The 22,885-nt window shown below is 48.3% G+C and overlaps 1 protein-coding gene across 1 annotated transcript in view; it reads right to left on the reverse strand.

Annotated features, from left to right (window-relative positions):
• The window catches only part of LOC141156598 (protein SSUH2 homolog), a 101,305-nt gene extending 78,675 nt beyond the window's left edge, over positions 1 to 22,630 (reverse strand). Inside the window, exons 1-2 of the mRNA XM_073642796.1 lie at positions 22,580 to 22,630; positions 15,757 to 15,881 (exon numbers count right to left, since the gene is read on the reverse strand). The gene's annotated coding sequence lies outside the window, so the exon portion shown is untranslated. The remainder of the gene's footprint in view (positions 1 to 15,756; positions 15,882 to 22,579) is intronic.
• Between the last annotated feature and the right edge of the window lie 255 nt (positions 22,631 to 22,885).

Genomic DNA, 22,885 nt, shown 5'->3' on the forward strand with positions numbered 1-22,885 from the left:
CTGAAGCCAACGATCTCCTGCAATAAAAGTAAAATAATAAAGCAACCTCATCCTTACCTTTCCATGGCTCCCACGACAGCTTCAGCTCTGCTACATCGAGATGACAGGCTGGACCGCAGCAGAACGCTGCCATCCAGCCTGTCATCCCGCAGACACTGAGAAGCGCAGACATACTTCCACTCCTCAGTGTCTGGCTGTGACGGCATCCAGATGAGCCGAGGTCATGTCCAATGAACTCAGCTCACCTCATGTACGTCACTGACAGCGTGGGAAAATTCTCCTGCACTCAGCACTTCAGCGTGAGAATTTTCCCACACTGTCAGTGACGTGCATGAGGTGAGCTGAGTTCATTGGACATGACCTCACCTCATGTATGTCACTGACAGCGTGGGAGAATTCTCACGCTGAAGCGCTGAGTGCAGGAGAACTTTCCCACGCTGTCAGTGACGTGCATGAGGTGAGCTGAGTTCATTGGACATGAACTCGGCTCATCTGGATGACGTCACAGAGAGACACTGAGGAGCGCAAGCATGCCTGCGCTTCTCAGTGTCTGCGGGATGACAGGCTGGATGGCAGCGTTCTGCTGCGGTCCAGCCTGTCATCTCGATGTAGCAGAGCTGAAGCTGTCCTGGGAACCATCGAAAGGTAAGGATGAGGTTGCTTTATTATTTTTCTTTTATTGCAGGAGATCGTTGGCTTCAGCTGGAATGGGCGTGATGGTAAGTATGGTTTAATTTAGAACAATAAAGAATTGTGTCTTTATTTCAATTAAAGGACTTTACTCTGGGTGTTTGTGTTTTCTTTTAACTTTGACTATGGGGTTAGTAATGGGGGTGTCTTATAGACGCCTCTCCATTACTAACCTGGGCTTGATGTCAGCTGGCATTATAAGCTGACATCAACCCCAACCCTATTACCCCCTGCCACCGCACCAGGGCAGCGTGGAAGAGCGAGGCTAAGTGCCAGAATTGGCGCATCCTATGGATGCGCCATTTCTGGGGCGGCTGACGGCTGGTGTTTCTAGCCTGGGAGGGGGCCAATATTCATGGCACCCTTCCTGGGCTATTAATATCAGCCCCCAGCTGTCTGCCTAGCCTGTGCTAGCTATTAAATTAGGGGGGACCCCACGTTATTTTTTTTGGGGGGTTCCCCCATTTTAATAGCTAGTAAAGGCTAGGTATTCAGCTGGGGGCTGATATTAGTAGCCTGGGAAGCTCCGTGGGTATTACCCCCTTCCCAGGCTTCAAACATTTGCCCCAGCTGTCTGCTTAACCTCCGCTAGAGCCTAAAATTAAGGGGAACCCCACGCCAATTTTTTTTTAAATAAATCCTTTATTTTAACACTAAATGACAAGTACAGTAATCAACACTATCACTGTACTTCATATATATGTGACTGACATGTTTCTATCTATCTAATCTATGTGTGATTCTCTATTCTTTCTGTTCTAAATTGTCGGGTACAGATGCTGAATTGCCGGCCGGCTTTCTTAAAGAGACGGTGCATGAAAACACTATTATTTTTTTAAATAAATCCTTTATACTAAATGACAAGTACAGTAAGCAACACTGTCACTGTACTTCATATATATGTGACTGACATGTTTCTATCTATCTAATCTATGTGTGAAGCTCTATTCTTTCTGTTATAAATTGTCGGGTACCGCTGCTGAATTGCCGGCCGGCTTTTTTAAAGAGACGGTGCACGAAAACACTAATATTTTTTTTAATAAATCCTTTACACTAAATGACAAGTACAGTAAGCAACACTGTCACTGTACTTCATATATATGTGACTGACATGTTTCTATCTATCTAATCTATGTGTGAAGCTCTATTCTTTCTGTTGTAAATTGTCGGGTACCGGTGTATGCCGCTGATGAATTGCCGGCTTTTCATGTCATTCTACATTATTCTTAGTTGTTTTACTTCATGTAGAATTAACCTACAAGGAAAGAAAGGGTTTATTTTCATTCCGATATTTGTGTCCCATTGACTTGCATTGGTTTCCGGTATCGGAATCGGCGATATCCGATACTTTTTGGGTATCGGCCCGATCCAATCCGATACGATATTTCCTGATATCGGAAGGTATCGCTCAACACTAGTCATGAACTTTCCCGGAAATCCCCTATAAATATCCTATATCCCCTTTTTACTGACTACCCTGGGTCACGGACCGCGCCAGCCACCGTGATATCCCCCATACCGGCATCCATAAGAGGCCCGGCTGCCGAGTACCCCACGGCCCAGGGGGCGCGTCAGCTTTGGCGCCACGAACATGATTCCGTGCCCGTTGCCACCGGGTACTGTGCGCCTTAAAGGACTGTAATACTCACTGTGGTGAAGGTTTCCCACCATTCCCGAGATTTCCCGCCATTGTCCGCCATCTTCCTGTCGCCGCGCGGGAAGAAGGAGGCGTAACTGCGGGAATCAGAGAGGCGTAACCGCTGAAAGCGCGCGAAGCCCAGAACACGCCCCGCCCCGCCCCTGACGTTGAACCAGGAAGCGTCAGGTCCTGGAAGGAGCCCAGAGGACGCTCTGACGTCAGATGTGAGCGACACAAGGTCCTGGAAGAAGACCGTCGCCCGCGGAGCTGCGGCCTACCTGAAAAAGAAAGTGAAGAAGGTAAGCTCCGGTTCACTAGGGGGGCGCAACCATGGCCGACGACCAGCAAGCTGCCGGAGCACCGGTTAACGCTCCTGAAGCCCAACCTGCGCCCGGCGCTGCACAGGCCGGAGCTACCGCTCCACCAGCAGGGGTCGTGACTCCGTTGATACCCATGGCCCTAACGTATATCCCTGGAGCGAAATGGCTTCCCCAGTATAATGGCAAACCAGACACCCTGTCCGGGTTCAAGAGAAAAATATGAGGTGTGCTAGACATGTATTCTATGACTGGTAAGCAGAGAGCCGCTGTTGTGTGGGGACAATTGACTGGTGCCGCAGAGCGGGAAGTTGAAACCTGGCCAGCTGCAGACCAGGAATCAGTATCCATCATCTTTAAGAGACTACAAACTGTGTTTGAAAACCGCACTGAGACAGATCTCTGGATGAGGTTCTACCACTGTGTCCAGAAACCTGAGGACAGTGTCCAGGACTACGCCTAGCGCTTACAGGAAGCCCTGCGGGCCCTGAAATGGGTTAGTCCAGCCAGCATACAAAATGAAAATAAAATGCTCATGGAACAGTTCATCCGGGGGTTCAGGTCCCAGGAGGAAAGCAGAACTGTACGGTGGTGGGCCCTAGACCATCCAGATGCCACCTTTGACACCCTTAAGGAAATGGCTATAAAGGGGCTGCAGCCTCTGGAAACAACAGACACTACTATCCAGCGTTACCAGGGAAGGGCCACCCCAGTGCCCGCAGCACCCACTGCTCCTTCATTAACGGCTGAAACAAAGATGTAAACTGTGTCCCCAAGCGAGCTGGACAGCCTACGCTCTGAAGTGCGGCAGTTAAGTAAAACCCTGGCCACTGTCCTGAGCACCCTGCAGCTACAGACGGAGCCCGAGCCGGAAGGAAGGATCCTACTCGCTGACAGCCCTGAGGATGTCCCCTGGATGAGGAGAAGAAGGAGGACAACGCCACCCCGTAGGAGGACAATGCAACCCAGGAGGACAACGCCACCCCGTGGGAGGACCAACATCACCCTCCAGGAGAATTCATCTGCTACCGCTGCCAGAAGGCAGGCCATACAGCGCGGAACTGTCCTTTAAACGAGCAAACCCTGGGGCCGAGGGCTGACACCCAGGAGTAAATCAAGCAGGCCCATCAACCTGGTACCATCAGTTCGTGGGAGGAAAACCTTTCCTGTCCATTGTGCTGCATGGCATCGCGACACCTGCCCTGCTGGACACTGGATCTCAGGTAACCATCATACCTGATGTCCTCTACAAAAGGTACTGGTCCATAGATGAACTCCACCCGCCAGCCCCGAACCTCTCTGTGTATGCCTCTAACGGCCTTCCTCTTAACCTAGTAGCGGTTAAGGACGTGACAGTGAAGGTGGGGAGAGCGGAACTAAAGGACCAAGGACTGATTGTAGTGGAGTCTAACCCTGGTGATACAGACTTGTATATGATACTTGGTACAAATATTGTTGGTAACTGTTTGGGAGAAGTGTTGTTTTTGCTCCAACAGATTGCTGACGCTGCCAAACCAGGGCAGAGGAAGGTGCTCCAGAGGGAAATACGAGCCCTCCTGTACCAGCAACAGGTAAAGCTAACAGGTGGTGAGATTGGTAATGTACGGGTGACAGACCCGATACCCATTGTGATTCCCCCGATGAGTGAAATGCTGATTTGGTGTAGGGCAGCAATAGTTCTCAAAGGACAGAACTACCAGACGGTAGTGGAGCCCATTAGCTCGGAGCACAGACCTACACTCTTAACTGCCAGAGGGGTGGTTGATGTACGCAATGGGAGGGTATCCGTGCGTCTCCTAAATTGTGGGGAGGATGAAGTTAAGTTACCAAGATACGCCACTGTTGCCAGGTTGTATACTGTGAATGAAGAGGCCATACACACAGTGGAATCCTTGACCCCACCAGATACAGTGGAAGACAATGACTCAAAAACCCAGGTGGGGGATTGGGGTCAACAGCTCCATGTTGGGACTGACGCCACTCCTGTCCATCAGAAACAGGGTGTATACAGGGTGGTCCAGGAATACGAACAAGTATTCAGCAAACACCCACTTGATTTTGGGAGGATTAAAGGGGTACAACACCATATACCCACAGGTGACCATCCACCCATCAAAGAACGTTACAGGCCCATACCACCAGCACACTACCATAAAGCGAAGGAAATGTTGCATGACATGAAGAAGGCAGGGGTAGTAAGGGATAGCTGTAGCCCCTGGGCAGCTCCCCTGGTCCTGGTCAGGAAAAAGCATGGAAGCATGAGGATGTGTGTAGATTACAGACAGGTAAATCGCCTTTGCCCCATATAGAGGAATCCCTGGTTGCATTAAAGTCTGCAAATTACTTCTCTACCCTTGACCTCACTAGTGGGTACTGGCAAGTAGCTGTTGCGGAAGAGGACCGGGAGAAGACGGCCTTCACTACCCCGATGGGACTCTGCGAGTTCAATAGTATGCCGTTCGGACTCTGCAACGCCCCTGGAACATTCCAGAGATTGATGGAGTGCTGTTTGGGACACCGTAACTTCGAGACCGTGCTGCTTTACCTGGATGACGTAATAGTGTACTCCAAGACGTATGAGGACCATTTGAAGCACCTGGCGGAAGTATTTGAGTCGTTGTCCCGGTATGGCATGAAATTGAAGCCTTCCAAGTGCCACCTGCTCAAGCAGAAGGTTCAGTACCTGGGGCACATCGTCAGTCCAGAAGGAGTAGCACCAGACCCAGAGAAGGTCACTGCCATCCAGAAATGGCCAGAGCCGAAGAATCTCAAGGAGGTATGTCAGTTCCTGGGACTGGTCGGGTATTGCCAGAGATTTGTGAAGGACTACACCAAGAAGGCAGCGCCTTTGCAAGATCTCCTGGTAGGACACTCTAACAGAGGCAAGAACCCCCCCTTCCAGTGGGGTAAAGAGCAGACTGAGTCCTTTGCAGTGATGAAAGAGATCCTGACCGGCGAAGAAATCCTGGCCTACCCTGACCACAGCCAACCTTTCCTGCTGTACACTGATGCCAGCAAAGAGGGACTAGGAGCTGTGTTGAGTCAGAAGCAGTATGGCAAGGAGAAGGTGATCGCCTATGCTAGCAGGAAGCTTCGCCCGACTGAGAGAAATCCGGAAAACTATAGCTCTTTCAAGTTGGAGTTCCTGGCCTTGGTCTGGGCCATCACTGAACGATTCAAGCACTACTTGGCCTCCAGTAAGTTCACGGCCTATACTGACAACAACCCCTTGACACATCTAGAGACAGCCAAGTTGGGAGCCATGGAACAGCGTTGGATGGCCCGGCTGTCAAACTATCAGTTCACCATCAAGTACCAGGCAGGCCACAAGAACACCAATGCCGAAGCCCTATCCAGAATGCCTCACCAGTCGGACACTGAAGAAGAAGTGGATGACCTGGAAGAGATTGAGCTACCTGCCTTCCACAGAAATGGGATGGTCCACGAGCAGCGCACCTCCAGGAGGTATTGTGGTAAGACATTAAACCCTTTACCTCATCACAGTTGGAAGGAGACCCAGAACAGCGACCCGGTTGTAACCTGTATCAAAGAACTGATAACCCAGGAAGGTTCCTCACTGGAGAAGGATGCTCCTCCCCAAGCCAAGCAACTGTGGAATGAGAGAAGCCGGCTGTTCATCTATAGAGAGAAGCTGTGCCGAAGGCATGTCAACCCCAGGACCCATGAGATGGTATGGCAGATCGTTGTGCCCAGGACAGACATCCAGATGGTATTGGACTACCATGATCAAGCAGGGCACTTTGGCTGGAAGAAGCTGGAAACCCTCCTGAAGAATCGGTTTTATTGGGTTGGAATGCAGAGTTCCATAGAGAGGTGGTGCCGGGATTGTGGACCCTGTAGCCTCAGAAGAAAAGACTACAGCAGCCAGAATGCACCCTTGCAGCCCGTTAGACAACCCAGCCCCTGGAGATCGTCGCCCTGGATCACGTCAAGCTGTCAGCCAGCAGGTCAGGCTACTCGTATGCCCTGACCATGGTGAATCACTACTCCCGGTTCCTGGTGGTAGCCCCCGTCAAGGATCTGACGGCAGAAACTGCAGCAAGGACGTTTCAAGCATACTTCTGCAGGCCCCATGGATACCCGGTTAAGGTGCTGACGGATCAAGGCCACGCCTTTGAAGCCGAGCTGTTCAAAGAGTTTTGCCATCTGTACGGGTGTAAGAAGACTGGACTACACCGTACCACCCCCAAACCAATGGGTTATGTGAAAAGATGAATAACATAGTCATCGACCTGTTGAAGACCTTACCTCTAGAAGGAAGAAACCAGTGGCCAGACAAACTACCTGACCTGGTAGACCTGTACAATCACATACCTGTGAGTTCCACCAATTGTACTCCAGCATATCTCATGAGAGCAAGACCCGGAGAGTTGCCCATGGACCTGGAGCTTGGAGTGCTAGAGCCAGAAGCAGATATGTCCACTGAAGTACAGGAGAGTACAGGCCTGTGTCGAAGACAGTCTAAATAGGGTGAGAGATAAGCAGGAAGCACAGTACAACAAGAGTGCACCAGCCGAACCCTTCACACCTGGAGAAGTTGTGCTGAAACAAAAGAGAAGAAGCCACAAGCTTGATGACCAGTGGGAACGGGAACCTTACACTGTGTTGAATTCCAGATTCGACAATAGGAAAACCTGTCTAATTAGCAAAGACGGAGGAAGAACAACTGCAACGGTATTAAGAGACCATCTGAAGTTGTGCCCAAGTCCGCTGAAGCCCCAGGAGGAAGAGCCTCTCACCGTACCAGAGGAGCCTAAAGAAGAAGTACTCCATACTGTCTTAGGAGATTTCCCGGCAGATTGGCCTCAACTGGATGGAGCGGTAATAATACCTGTGCTACACTTCTACCAACAGCCAGAAGACTCTCCACTGCAAGTAAGACCTGTAAGTTCCCCGGAAGAGCATGCTCAGGAAGAATCCCCGGAAGAAGGATCACCGGTAGAAGCAGAGCCAATAGGCCCAGTAACCAGTGTACTTGCCAGTCCCGTAGAGAGGTTAAGGCAGTCTTGCAGTCCACCAACACATAGAGCGGAAAATAGCGCAAGCATCCACACTACACGCATTCCAGTACTACGTAGGTCATCGCGTAGCACAAAAGGCCAGACTCCGTCAGGTATAGAGAGTAAATAGGGAAACACTGACAGTGTAAATAGTTACCCAGTTGTGTAATGCACATTGTTTATTGTATAAAATGAAATTAACTATATGTGTTTATTTAATTACCCGTCAGGGTACATATAAAGGACTCGGTGGCTGAGGACTGTGAACAGCCCAAAAACTGTCATGTACATAGTTGCACTACCTGGAGTGCCCCTTAAGTGACCACGGAACAAAAACCCCTTTGGCGTGGCCGAAGATGTGGTCCAGCACCTGGATCACCTATGCCCTGTAGCCACGCCCAGGGCCTACGTTGAGGGTTTTCAGGCGGGTCCCTCATGTTCCTTCATTGGTGAAATGGACCCCAGGGTACGGGACTTAATTAATGTTATTTATAATTGTTATTATTGTATTATAATGTTACCTGTAACGTTCAAGAAAAGTGCCTCCCATAAAGGGAAATGTTATTGTTTAACCTGTTTTGAGAAAAATGCTTCAGTCCAGGAGTACTGAGGTTTACTAGGTGGGAATGTGGCGCCCTGCTGCGCATTGGTGCCACAGAGCCCAGAAGGGTGCATGGATGGACTTCTCCACAAGAGGCCCTCACACATTCACACACCTCCACCCTACCACCTCAGACCACCAGAGGGAGCCCGTTTGGGATATATATAGGGAGGGTGGAGCCAGGTAGTTCAGTTTCAGTTGAGTGTTCAGTCAGACTGAGAGAGAGTCTGAGAGTGTGCTGACGCTCAGAGAGCAGCGAAGAGGCAGCACGCTGGCTGCTGTGCTTAGGCGAGCCAAGGCCTACAGCACGTGTGAGGGCTTTGAGTGTGGCAGAAGGCGAGAGGAGAAGGAAGAAGTAGCGAGGGGGCAGAGGAGCATACCAGGCTCACCCCGAGATATATACCGGACACTGGGTCCTCGCCTACGGGGTCCCTTTATACCCAGTAGGAATCACCGGAACCCCTGGAGGACTACAGGTCCCAGGTTAACCAAACGCTGACTACAGTACCAGGGCTAGGAGTCACGGAGGCCCCAGCATCCAGGGAGAGTGATCTCCAAGAGAAGGCCCTACCACCAGGCCAGCAGGTGCAAGGGAGAGAGAGACAGTAACTAAGCTAGGCCTAGTTCCAGGCAGGCCAGAAGCTTAGCAAGTAAAGCCACGGATCAGGAGGCCCTATACCCGCTCACTGGGGAGAGTCCAAAAGTGCGCCCTTCGCCCGGAGTACCCAGGATCGTGCCTGCACCATCACCAGTAAAGGTACTGAAGCTTACCCCTATGTGAGTGTCCGTCTTTCCTCCGGGACCGTCATGCCGTCTCTCCCCAGCATCCACCATCTACCCCTACACTGCCCTGGAGCTAGCTCCACCTGTGGAGAGCCACACCATCCCTGCTGCCGTAACACCAGCTCCAGAGGACTGCTCCGCAGCGGCGGCACCTTCTAGCCGCATTCCACAGGTGGCGTCACAAACTTTCCCAAAAATCCCCTATAAATATCCTATATCCCCTTTTTACTGACCGCCCTGGGTCACGGACCGCGCCAGCCACCGTGATATCCCCCATACCGGCATCCATAAGAGGCCCAGCTGCCGAGTACCCCACGGCCCAGGGGGCGCGTCAGAGGCAACTCTCATCATTGTCCCCTTTACGCTGAGAGCGCAAGCCAGGCCAGGGGACACTGTTGAGAGTAGCATTCAGCCCCCGCTGTCTACATTGAGTGTAAAATCTATATAAATAAAAATGTAAATGTTTATTTGTTCAAAATCTTAAATCTCCGAATGTCCTTCACCAATTGCTTTGAAATTTTGACACAATGTTGCATTTGAATACACGCATGTTTTTATATACCTACTATGTTTTTATATACAGCGAGAGGTGGGTGTTCCGAGCTCAGTCCCAGGCTGACTCTCCCCGGCCGCCCAGCATTCTTCCCTACTTAGTGACAACTCATTCATAAACCCTTCTCCCTCTCCTTCATTCGCCCCAGCCTCTGCCTGTGCTCTGCTCCTTTCGTGTCCCCCCTGGGGGTTGGAGGGAAGGGGAATGACGAGACCGTCTGTTCGAGGCCGAAAGATGCTCTGCTCATCACCACCACCGCATGAGAGGCGGCCGCCTTTGCTCTCCAGCACCGCTGCTGCTGCGGCTTCTTCTCCGGCAGGTGAGTCTTATTTCCAACTGCACAATAACAACCGGGGGAGGGAGGGAGGTAGAGAGGGAGCCTACACGGAGGGGCGCAGGCTGTGGCCTCCGCTTTAGGCGCAGACTGGGCCCGACCCTCACATCAGTGGGCGGATAGCGAGCGAGTGCAAATCCCACTGTGCCACCGTCAGGAGCGGCGCTGTGATCTGGCCGGTACCAGCCCAGCCCCCTCTGCTGCCTGCCTTCATCTCTGCACCTCCTCCTGTCACATTCCTTCTGTACTAAAGAATTGCATAACTAGCAATCCCTGACATGACCGGCTCCATTGTGACAGTAAGTACCAACCTCTTTAGTGACCTGTGCAGAGTACAGGCCTGCAGGGGTCACAGGGTACAGGCTGCCACCATGCCTGCCAATCTCTATATCTACACAGACAATGGAACAACAAAAAATATTGTATACCCACAAGCATGTGAAACTAATGATTTTAGAAATGTGCGCTTTCTCTTTTCTTTCTTTTCCACTTAACCAAACTGAGCCACAGCAACCCGTGGCCGGGTACAGCTAGTAAAGAATAAAATAAAAAAACACATTATACTCACCTTAACACCTAATCCCAGAAGCCATTGTCCCCCGTAAAGAAAAACAATAAAGAAAAAACAATATCCCTCACCTGTCCGAAGTGTGAAAAATCCATAGTGTCTCATGCTGTAATCCATCTGTGCGACATTTGCTCATCAGCAAGAGCGGTGGCTTAAGGCGACTGCTCACATTGAAGAGCACAGGAGAATGACTCGCTGCAGCGAGAGTGGACCTATGAACTGCGGTGACCTCAGTGAGATCATCGCAGTTCACTGTGAGAAATTTCTCTCGGTGTTGCGCTGAGCTCAATAAGTTCAGCACATTTCACCGTGAACTGCAATGAACTCAGTGAGAATTTTCTCGCGGTGCTAGCGGTGATCTTACTGAGGTCACCGCAGTTCATCATCCCGGCTCACACCGAACTGCCCGTGGGAACGCAGCTTCAGTGACCTGCGGTTCCCTCTATGACGTCACCGCTCATTACTGAAACTACGCTTGCAGCAGTTCATTGTCTCATGGTTTGCAGTCTGGACGATAGCATCATGCCATTGTTCAGGTTATAAACCAAATATCTCAGAGATGGATTACGTCGTGGGGCAGTATGTCGGACAGGTGAGGGATATGGTTGTTTTTTATTTTTGTTGTAGGTTACAAGGGCTTCAATGGATTAGATGTAAGGTGAGTATTTTTGTTGCTTATTATTTTCTGTCTTTTACAGTGGACACGGGCTTCAGATGAATAGGTGTAAGGTGAGTATAAATTTGTTTTTTATTTTTAAATAAATGTGTAAAACAGTGTGGATTTTTTCTTTCAAATAAAGAATTTCATTCAGGCTCTGTGTTTTTTTTACAAACTGTTACTATGGGATTAGTAATGGGGCGTCTTATAGATGCCTTTCATTACTAACCCCTGGGCTTTATGTCAGCTCCTAATACAAGGCTGACATGAGCCCCAGCCCTATTACCCCACTTGCCACCGCACCAGGGCAAGTGGGAAGAGTGGAGGCTAAGTGCCAGATTTGGCGCATCTTATTGCGCCATTTCTGGGGCCGCTGAGGGATGATGCTATTAGCCTAAGAGGGGGCCAATATCCATGGCCCCTTCCCTGGCTCTTAATATCAGCCCACAGCCATATGTTTAGCCTTTGCTGGTTAGAATTTATAGGGGAACCCTACGTCAATTTTTTTCTGGGGTCCCTCTGTAATCTAGCCAGTAAATGCTAATCAAACAGCTGTTAGCTGTTATTAATAGCCAGGGAACATTTGGGGCTAATGGCCCCTTCCCTCGCTAGTAATATCAGCCGCCAGCAGGCGGCTTTCCCTCTGCTGAGTATGAATAATCAGTGGGAGCCCACCTCATTTATTTAATTGCAATCTCATTTCATGTACACAGGGGGTGCTGAATACAACTCCAAGCATTGTCTCCTACTTGCGCTGATCTCAGCAGCCGGCGCCTGGGATCAACACAAACTGTAATGCTTTTCAGAGGCGCCGGTACATGACGAAAGGCACACGAATGTGTCACACGGACACATGGATACACGGATGTCACACATACGGACCACGGATCTCACCAGTACTGTTTTTTCCTGTATAGGAATCACCAGGACGTGTGAAGGAGGCCTTAATGAAGGGTCTTCTGCAGTGAGAAACACCTAAATCATTAGGAGTTGCATGCCAATTAATGAATTAAACACATTTTATAAGTGTCATGCATATTGTTACAATCAGCGAATGGAATAGTTTTGTGGCATAAAGGATACCACTAAAGTGGTATAACTCTTAATGAACTTTCCAGGTGGGCTTTGCCACACCCTGTCTCACCCCAATTCCTCCTACTTTGGTGAAGCTAGCTAGGACTGGTGTAAACACGCCAAAAGTAACATAACAAGTAGATGGTACCAAGGCCTTTCTGGCAGAACAAACCTATGCTGGGAGCACAAGCTACTTAACTGCTTCAAAGATTCGCCTCAGACATACGGGAGCCATAATTTCACAAGGAGTTATGGAGTTATGGTATGTCTTAGCCGTATACCGATTACATTTTCGAGATCTCGTTAACGCCAGCTGGGGTCTCGACCCATTCTAGCACCCCAGGATGGGGAGATATGTAGAACGGCTAGTATGAGTCAGGTAGTGAAGCTGTGTTTGGCCTCCAAGCGTAACAGGAGTCCGAGCAGACCAAATGGTGCCAAAACCGCCTCTCTATGACCTTCCGTTGAGAAGTTATGATCCTTCATAGGTTTTGGAGTGTCAGCTACCAAACCTAAGGGGAAGAAATTAGGACTATCCCAGGGAACGAGAAAGGGAGTGACTGACCAAGGGATTAATTTGTGCGAGGGTGTGGCCCTTGTTCTCTTCTGAGGGAGGTCACTCCGTGTACCATGTTGGAAGGTTCGCTGGTACTCCACACCTCCCAAGTGGCTGCGCGGCACCAAGGCCTAACACCCAACTGGTAACTGACTTCTGTATCATCTGCTTATACTGTTATTATTATTGTACTACCACCTGTATTTGCAAATCTGACCACCATATATGTATAACCATTGTGTATATAATATTCCTATCTACATAATAATAATAATAATAGTTTTTATTTTTATAGCGCCAACATATTCTGCAGCACTTTACAAATTTTAGGGGGGACATATACAGACAATACAGAATAAGCATATCTCAGTCTATTAGGAAATGGGGGAGACACAAAAGGTAAAAAGTACATATATTATATAATGCAGCCTTGATATACTAAATAGGATAAATAATAATACATGGAGTGGTCGCCAGCCAGTATGTGTACAGTCCTGACAGAGGCTATTAAGTACATGGTTGGTATGAACCTGAAGTTGAAGAAGATTTTAATGTGGGGGAAAACTGGGACAGACAGAGTGTGTTTAGGCGATACGCCAGTCTAAAGAAATGTGTTTTTAGGGTTCGCTTGAAACTGTGGGTATTGGGAATTAATCGAACTGTCCTGGGTAGTGCATTCCAAAGAATTGGCGCAGCACGCGAGAAATCTTGGAGATGGGAGTGGGAAGTTCGGATTATGGAGGATTTTAGTTTTAAGTCAGTTGAAGAACGGAGGGCACGTGTAGGGTGGTAGATTGAGACAAGAGAGGAGATGTAGGGGGGTACTGAAGCATTGAGCGCTTTGTGGGTAAGCGCTTTGTGGGTAAGCGTGATAAGTTTAAATTTAACTCTATATTGGATGGGCAACCAATGTAATGACTGGCACAAGGAAGAGGCATCGGTGTAGCAGTTGGCGACGAATATGATCCTGGCTGCTGCGTTAAGGACGGATTGGAGAGGGGAGAGTTTAGTAAGAGGGAGACCGATTAGTAGAGCGTTGCAATAGTCAAGACGAGAATGAATAAGAGTTACAGTAAGAGTTTTTGCCGAGTCAAAGGTGAGAAAAGTTCTGATTCTTGAGATGTTTTTGAGGTGTAGATGACATGAACGAGCGAGTGATTTGATGTGAGGAGTGAAAGAAAGATCTGAATCAAAAATGACCCCAAGACAGCGGGCTTGTTGCTGGGGAGTAATGGTTGAGCCACAAACGGAAATGGCAATATCGGGCACAGGTAGGTTAGTGGAGGGAGGAAAGACGAGTAGCTCAGTTTTTGACAGATTCAGTTTTAGGTAGAGGGAGGACATAATGTTAGACACAGCAGAAAGACAATCACTGGTCTTTTGTAGTAATGCAGGGGTGATGTCCGGAGCAGAGGTGTATAGTTGGGTGTCATCAGCATAGAGATGGTACTGAAAACCAAATCTGCTGATTGTTTGTCCAATGGGAGCGGTGTATAAGGAGAAAAGAAGGGGGCCTAGGACTGATCCTTGAGGAACCCCGACAGTAAGAGGAAGTAGGGAGGAGGAGGAGCCGGCAAAAGACACAGAGAAGGAGCGGTCAGAGAGATAGGAGGAGAACCAGGAGAGAACAGTGTCCTTGAGGCCAATAGTGCGGAGCATAGTGAGGAGGAGCTGGTGATCCACAGTGTCGAATGCTGCAGAGAGATCCAGGAGATCAGCAGGGAGTAGTGACCATTAGATTTAGCTGTTAGTAAATCATTAGAGACTTTAGTGAGGGCAGTTTCAGTAGAATGTAAAGAGCGGAAACCAGATTGTAAAGGGTCAAGAAGAGAGTTGTCTGAGAGATAGCGGATGAGACGGGAGTGGACCAGGCGTTCCAGGAGTTTAGAAATAAAGGGAAGATTGGAAACAGGTCTGTAGTTGGCCGTGCAGTTCTGGTCAAGGGATGTTTTTTTAAGTAATGGTTGTATGCTGGCGTGTTTAAAAAACAGCCAAAACTCTAACTGTTGCTCTTATTCACTCTTGTCTGGACTACTGCAACTCTCTTCTGATCGGTCTCCCTCTTACCAAACTTTCTCCTCTCCAATCCGTCCTGAATGTGGCAGCCAGGGTCGTATTTCTGTCCAGCAGCTTCACTGATGCCTCCATCTTTTGCCAGTCATTACACTGGTTACCAATTCGCTACAGGGTCCAATATAAACTCATCGCTCTCATCCACAAAGCTCTCCACAGTTCTGCACCGCCTTATATCTCCTCTCTCATCTCTGTCTATCGCCCTACACGTGCCCTCCGTTCTACAAATGACCTAAGACTAACATCCCCCATAATCCGAACCTCACACCTCCGTCTCCAAGACTTCTCTCGTGCTGCGCCAGTTCTCTGGAATGCTCTACCCCAGATGATCCGACTGATGCCTAGCCCCCATGTCTTCAAGCGCGCTTTAAAAACCCATCTCTTTAAACAAGCCTACCACCTCAACTACTCAGTAAACTAACTTTCCCCTGTTCCTTCCTTCTAAATATTATTCAGAATCTGTTTCCTACTATTCATCTGTCTCCACACCCTCCATGCACACGATAACTGCACTCGAAACTTGAGTATTGCACTTAAACATATGGGCTGATGACCGGATCATGCAGCCTTATATGAAAATCCCTATTTATTATAATTGCCTGACCTGAAATAACAAGCACTTTTCACCTATTGTGTCCCCTCATTTTCATGTAGATTGTAAGCTTGCGAGCAGGGACCTCACTCCTCCTGTAACTTTTGAAATGTGATACATTGTGTGGTTTATATTGTCTGTACATGTCCCCACTTAATTATAAAGTGCTGCGGAATATGTTGGCGCTATATAAAAAAAAAAATATTATTTATTATTATTATTATGCAGAACTGTCTACAATAACAAATAATTTATACTGAAAACATGTTGATACAGAAGCTACAACTGTTTCTTTACCTTCACCTCTGATGTATGAGGGACTTTCACTTTGCACTTATTTTCCTTAAACCACTCCGAACAGTTCACTTGTATATCCCATCGTCCAGGAGCCGGTCCATTGAAAGAACCATCCACTTCCTCCCCTATAGATGGATCACACAAAAATGATTAGTTAATCTAGTAGATAAGAGTGGACATTTACATGAAGGCTCTCTAGTTTTACATGGCAGCATATTTTCAACCAACAATACTCATGGGTAAATGTCATCTTACCCTTCTTTAAGCTCCTTCAGAAAACATGGTGGTGGGGGTTAATGACACTAAAGCAGTCATTAGACGTCTTCTGCACATACCATTTTACCATGGAATAAACTCCTCCAATATAAATAGGTGAATGTCATTGTAACAATAATTAAACTCCTCGAATATACATTGGGTACGTGAAGTATTCAGACCGTTTACGTTTTTCACTCTTTGTTTCATTGCAGTCATTTAGTAAATTCTAAAAAGTTCATTTTTTTTTCTCATTACACTCTGTACCACATCTTGACTGAAAATTTATTAAAAAAGAAAAACTGAAATATCACATGGTCATAAGTATTCAGACCCTTTGCTCAGATGCTCATATTTAAGTCACATGCTGTCCATTTCCTTGTGATCTTCCTTGAGATGGTTCTACTCCTTCATTGGAGTCCAGCTGTGTTTAATTAAACTGATAGGACTTGATTTGAAAAGGCACACACCTGTCTATATAAGACCTCACAGCTCACAGTGCATGTCAGACCAAATGAGAATCATGAGCTCAAAGGAACTGCCCAAGGAGCTCCGAGACAATTATGGCAAGGCACAGATCTGGCCAAGTTTACAAAAGAATTTCTGCATTACTCAAGGTTCCTAAGAGCACAGTGGCCTCCATAATCCCTAAATGGAAGACGTTTGGGACCACCAGAAGTCTTCCTAGACTTGGCCATCCAGCCAAAACTGAGCAATCGTGGGAGAAGAGCCTTGGTGAGAGACGTAAAGAAGAACCCCAAGATCACTGTGCCTGAGCTCCAGAGATGCAGTAGGGAGATGGGAGAAAGTTCCACAAAGTCAACTATCACTGCAGCCCTCCACCAGTAAGCCCTTTATGGCAGAGTGGCCCGACGGAAGCCTCTCCTCAGTGCAAAACATATGAAAGCCCGCATAGAGTTTGCTCAAAAACACATGAAGGTCTCCCAGACTAAGAGAAATAAAATTCTCTGGTCTGATGAGACGAAGATAGAACTTTTTGGTGATAACTCTAAGCGGTATGTGTGGAGAAAACCAGGCACTGCTCATCACCTGCCCAATACAATCCCAACAGTGAAACATGGTGGTGGCAGCATCATGCTATGGGGGTGTTTTTCAGCAGCAGGGACAGAACGACTGGTTGCAATTGAAGGAAACATGAATGCGGCCAAGTACAGAGATATCCTGGATGAAAACCTCTTCCAGAGTGCTCTGGACTTCAGACTTGGCCGAAGGTTCACCTTCCAACAAGACAATGACCCTAAGCAAACAGCTAAAATAACAAAGGAGCGGCTTCAGAACAACTCTATGACCATTCTTGACTGGCCCAGCCAGAGCCCTGACCTAAACCCAATTGAGCATCTCTGGAGAGACTTGAAAATGGCAGCCCAACAAAGTTCACCATCCAACGTGACAGAACTGGAGAGGATCTGTAAGGAAGAATGGCAGAGGATCCCCAAATCCAGGTGTGAAAAACTTGTTGCATCAGTCCCAAGAAGACTCATGGCTGTACTAGCTCAAAAGGGGTCTACTCAATACTGAGCAAAGGGTCTGAATACTTATGACCATGGGATATTTCAGTTTTTCTTTCTTAATAAATTTTCAAAAATGTCTACATTTCTGTTTTTTTTTCAGTCAAGATGGGGTGCAGAGTGTACTTTTATGAGAAAAAGAAATGAGCTTTTTAGAATTTACCAAATCGCTGCAATGAAACAAAGAGTGAAAAATTTAAAGGGGTCTGAATACTTTCTGTACTCACTGTACATGGCTGAATGTCACTGTAACATTATTTAAACTCCTCCAATATACAAGGGTGAATGTCACTGTAATATTAAATAAACTCCTTCAGTATACATGGGTGAATGTCATTGTAATATTAATTAAACTCCTTCAATATACAAGGGTGAATGTCATTTTATTATTATTTACCAGAAATTGCATACTGAACTCCAGGCAACTTACTAGTTTTACAGTTTATGTACAGTGTAAACTAATTAACACTGATTTTTTTATGCTGCCATCAGAGGAAAATTTATGAAAATTATAAAAGCATAGCAACAGTTATATAACTATATACACCTTCTTACTGATTTCAGAGTCAAACATTTTCAAACTGACACTTGCAAAGTGTGCAATAAAAGACTAAGCTCCTTCAGTATACATTAATATTATTTAATCTCCTGAAGTACACATGGATAAATGTCTTAACAACCATAAATTCCATAAGTATAGTAATTGTGGATGCCATGTTACTAGATATGTAACTCAATAAGTATTTATAGATGTGTATGATTATAGGTAGTGATGGGCGAACCTGTCACTGTTCGGGTTCGGCTAATATAGCCGAACACTGAACAGTTATTTTAAAGTTCGGGCTCGGGTACAAGAACAGTACCCGAACCCCGAACCCGAACACGGACCCCATTCATTTGAATCGGGGACCTGAATTTACCTGGTTTACCACGTTGTCATTTGCCTGACAGCGCAGGAAACACAGGCTCTGATCAGCGGTAATAGCATTACCACGGTCATAGCGCTGTGGCATCATGCTGACACCTGTCAGCATTATGCCACTGCTGTGACAGAGACCCGGCGGTAAAAAGCTTACTGCGGGTCATAGGCGCTGGCTGATGGTACTACTACCACCATCAGCCGGCGCTTCCTGCCATAGGAAACAGCGGGCACAGGCACCGCTGCATGGGAGAAGTAATGTCCCATCCACTGACGCCTGTGCCCGCTGTTTCCTATGGCAGGAGGCGCCGGCTGATGGTGGTAGTAGTACCATCAGCCAGTGCCTATGACCCGCTGTAAGCTTTTTACCGCTGGGTCTCTGTCACAGCTGTGGCATCATACTGACATCTGTCAGCATGATGCCACAGCGATCTGATCGCGATCAGAGCCTGTGTTTCCTGCACTGTCACGCAAGTGACAGCGCGGGAAACACCCGGACCCAAACAGTGACACGGACTTCCAGAGGAAGTCCGTGTTCGGGGTGCGGGACCGAACAGTAGATGTTCGGTACGGACGCCGAACTTCACTGTTTGTGTTCGCCCAACACTAATAGGTTGTTTAAATTAATAATTAATGTTTGTTAAAATATAACCCTGGTTTACTATATGCACATCTATAAACGTATTACACATGTATACATTCCAAGAGAAGGAATAAAAGGGCACATGTGCAATAGTGCAAAAATCTAATAATTCTCTTGGTACAAGAAATGTACTGTAACCAGGGGCGGACACAGACTGTAGTGGGCCCCTGTGCAAGAAATTTTTGGGGCCCCCCCCTGCCCTTCATAAGGCAACAAAGTTATGTAAACATAACCCCCCCCATGTGCATCTCTCATCCCCCCCCATGTGCATCTTTCATCGCCCCCCATGTGCATCTTTCATCGCCCCCCATGTGCATCTCTCATCCCCCCCATGTGCATCTCTCATCCCCCCCCATGTGCATCTCTCACCCCCCCCATGTGCATCTCTCACCCCCCCCCCCATGTGCATCTCTCATCCCCCCCGTGCATCTCATCCCCCCCGTTCCTAGTTAATTAATTGTATTTAAAAAAAATAAAACTTGTTATACTTACCCCCATGCGATCCCTGCAGAATCCTGGCGCTCGTCCACGTCGCTGCCACCAGGTTCTCCTGACGTTCGGCCATGTGACGGCGGCACATACATAGCCATCAGCTTTTGTTTTGGCCAAAAGATTTTTAAAGCCGCCACCACGATAAGGTAGACTCTTCTGGCCGGGCCCTACTCTAACCTATTAAAATTTTCTTAAAACATCCAATACTCTTTTTAGATATATTTTTATTTCGTTTTCTTTAAGGGAATGTGTCATATACATTTTTTTTTAAATGACCAATAATACCACATACAGGGAATACCGCCACACCATGACCAGACCACATATTACCACAACATAGTGACCGAATAATACCACACAGAAGGAAGAAAAACTGCCACACCATGACCAGACCACATATTACCACCACATTACTAATATTACCATAAGTGTCATTATACACGGGAGCTCTATACATGGTATGTATAATTTAAGTGTCCAGGTAATCTAGTGATCACCAGTGACATTATACACAGGAGCTCTGTATATAGTGTCAGTGTACAGGTAATACAGTGATCACCAGTGACATTATACACAGGAGCTCTGTATATAGTGTCAGTGTACAGGTAATACAGTGATCACCAGTGACATTATACACAGGAGCCCGGTACATAGTATATAGTGTAAGTGTACATGTAATACACTGACTCACTGGTGACGTCTCTAGGTGAAGTCCTTCATCTTCGCTTTTCTCCTTCATCCAGCACAGACCGCCATCACGTCTTCCAGCCAGGACTCGTCTCTGCATAAAATAACACAGTTATCTAGAGCACATTCCCCAACTTCTACATTACGCAGCTGAATACAGACGTGCACCCACCATTAATATATAGTTATTATGCCACTCACCATTCCAAATATAAATTGTAATCCACCACGGTGCCCCCATTAACTGTAAATAGGCACTTAATATATAATTTAATTAGAACCTCTACTCTTTCCACCAATTTGTTACCAGTTACACTCCTGCATCCGCAACGCCCCCTACTCTATACTTCCTGCTCCCCGCATTCATTATTTACATGCACCCCCTGCCCCAATTCATTATATCATGTCCGTGCTCTCCCCACCCCATCATCATTTACTCTCCCCCACCCCACATTCATTATGTGCAGCTCATTATCCCCCTACTCCCAATTCCCCCATGTGCAGCTCATTTTCTCCCAATTCCCCCATGTGCAGCTCTCATCCCCCCCATGTGCACATCTCTCATCCCCCTCCCCATGTGCATCTCTCATCCCCCCACATGTGCAGCTCTCACCACCCCCCACATGTGCACCTCTCTCATCCCCCTCCCCCACATGTGCACCTCTCTCATCCCCCTCCCCCACATGTGCACCTCTCTCATCCCCCTCCCCCACATGTGCACCTCTCATCCCCCTCCCCCCATGTGCATCTCCCATTCCCCCCCATGTGCACCTCTCTCATCCCCCTACCCCCATGTGCATCTCCCATTCCCCCCCCATGTTCATCTCCCATTCCCCCCCCATATGTGCATCTCCCATTTCCCCCCCCCCTCCATATGTGCATCTCCCATTTCCCCCCCCTCCATATGTGCATCTCCCATTTCCCCCCCCCATATGTGCATCTCCCATTTCCCCCCCCATATGTGCATCTCCCATTTCCCCCCCCATATGTGCATCTCCCATTTCCCCCCCCATATGTGCATCTCCCATTTCCCCCCCCCATATGTGCATCTCCCATTTCCCCCCCCCATATGTGCATCTCCCATTTCCCCCCCCCATATGTGCATCTCCCATTCCCCTTCCCCCCCATGTGCATCTCCCATCCCCCCCCCCATATGTGCATCTCCCATTCCCCTTCCCCCCCATGTGCATCTCCCATCCCCCCCCCATATGTGCATCTCCCATTCCCCTTCCCCCCCATATGTGCATCTCCCATCCCCCCCCCCATATGTGCATCTCCCACCCCCCCCCCCATATGTGCATCTCCCATCCCCCCCCCCCCCATATGTGCATCTCCCATTCCCCTTCCCCCCATGTGCATCTCCCATCCCCCCCCCCCATATGTGCATCTCCCATCCCCCCCCCCCATATGTGCATCTCCCATTCCCCTTCCCCCCCATGTGCATCTCCCATCCCCCCCCCCATATGTGCATCTCCCATTCCCCTTCCCCCCCATGTGCATCTCCCATCCCCCCCCCCATATGTGCATCTCCCATTCCCCTTCCCCCCCATATGTGCATCTCCCATCCCCCCCCCCATATGTGCATCTCCCATCCCCCCCCCCATATGTGCATCTCCCATCCCCCCCCCCCCCATATGTGCATCTCCCATTCCCCTTCCCCCCCATGTGCATCTCCCATCCCCCCCCCCATATGTGCATCTCCCATCCCCCCCCCCCCATATGTGCATCTCCCATTCCCCTTCCCCCCCATGTGCATCTCCCATTCCCCCCACTCCTAGTTAATTGTATTTAAAAAAAAAAAATAAAACTTGTTATACTTACCCCCATGCGATCCCTGCAGAATCCTGGCGCTCGTCCAAATCGCTGACACCAGGTTCTCCTGACTTCCGGTCATGTGACGGCGCGGTCACATGACCGGAAGTCAGGGGAATCATAAAGGCGCTGCCGCAGCAGAGCAGCGCAGCGCTGATGTCCCGGACCCGGCGCTTAGCATGGGGCCGGGGGCCCCATGAGGAGAGAGACGCACAAGAGGGGGGGCTCCGAGGGGGCCCCTACCGGCCGGGCCCCATACTGGAGTCAGGGCAGTCATGCCCTGATGGCGGCCCTGCTGGAGGCTGGAGGGGCCCCCTCTCCCTCGGGGCCCCCGTTCAATGAACCGGCTGCACGGTCGGTAGTTCCGCCCCTGACTGTAACTATGAAGAGATCTGGAAGCAACGCCTAAGCCCACAAACACGCTGCCCTTTATGAAGGAAATAATAGTATAAATGAGATGTAACGACCACTCTGCCTGTTCCATACCGTAATATGCTTTAGTTTTCCAAGAAGTTATCCGTTCTTCAGTGAACGTATCTAAGGAATACTGCGATATAAAAAAGTGAATTTACAAACTATGTATAGATTTATTTTTCACAAAGTTCCATCATTTTGTGTATATATGGCCTCCTGGTTGTGTTATGTTGAAATATTACTTGTCTGCCCATCCATCCACCTTTTTATTGGAATTTTGGTCTAGCTTATCTTCCTTTTTAGGCCACGGCCTCACTATCAGTATTTGGCCAGTATTCGGTCAGTATTTTTTTCTCAGGAGTGGGAGCCAAAACATGG

This window comes from Phyllobates terribilis, unplaced genomic scaffold (assembly GCF_046119375.1).
Source record: "Phyllobates terribilis strain yellow unplaced genomic scaffold, ASM4611937v1 Scaffold_8__6_contigs__length_399053987, whole genome shotgun sequence".
NCBI classification, from domain to species: Eukaryota; Metazoa; Chordata; class Amphibia; order Anura; family Dendrobatidae; genus Phyllobates; species Phyllobates terribilis.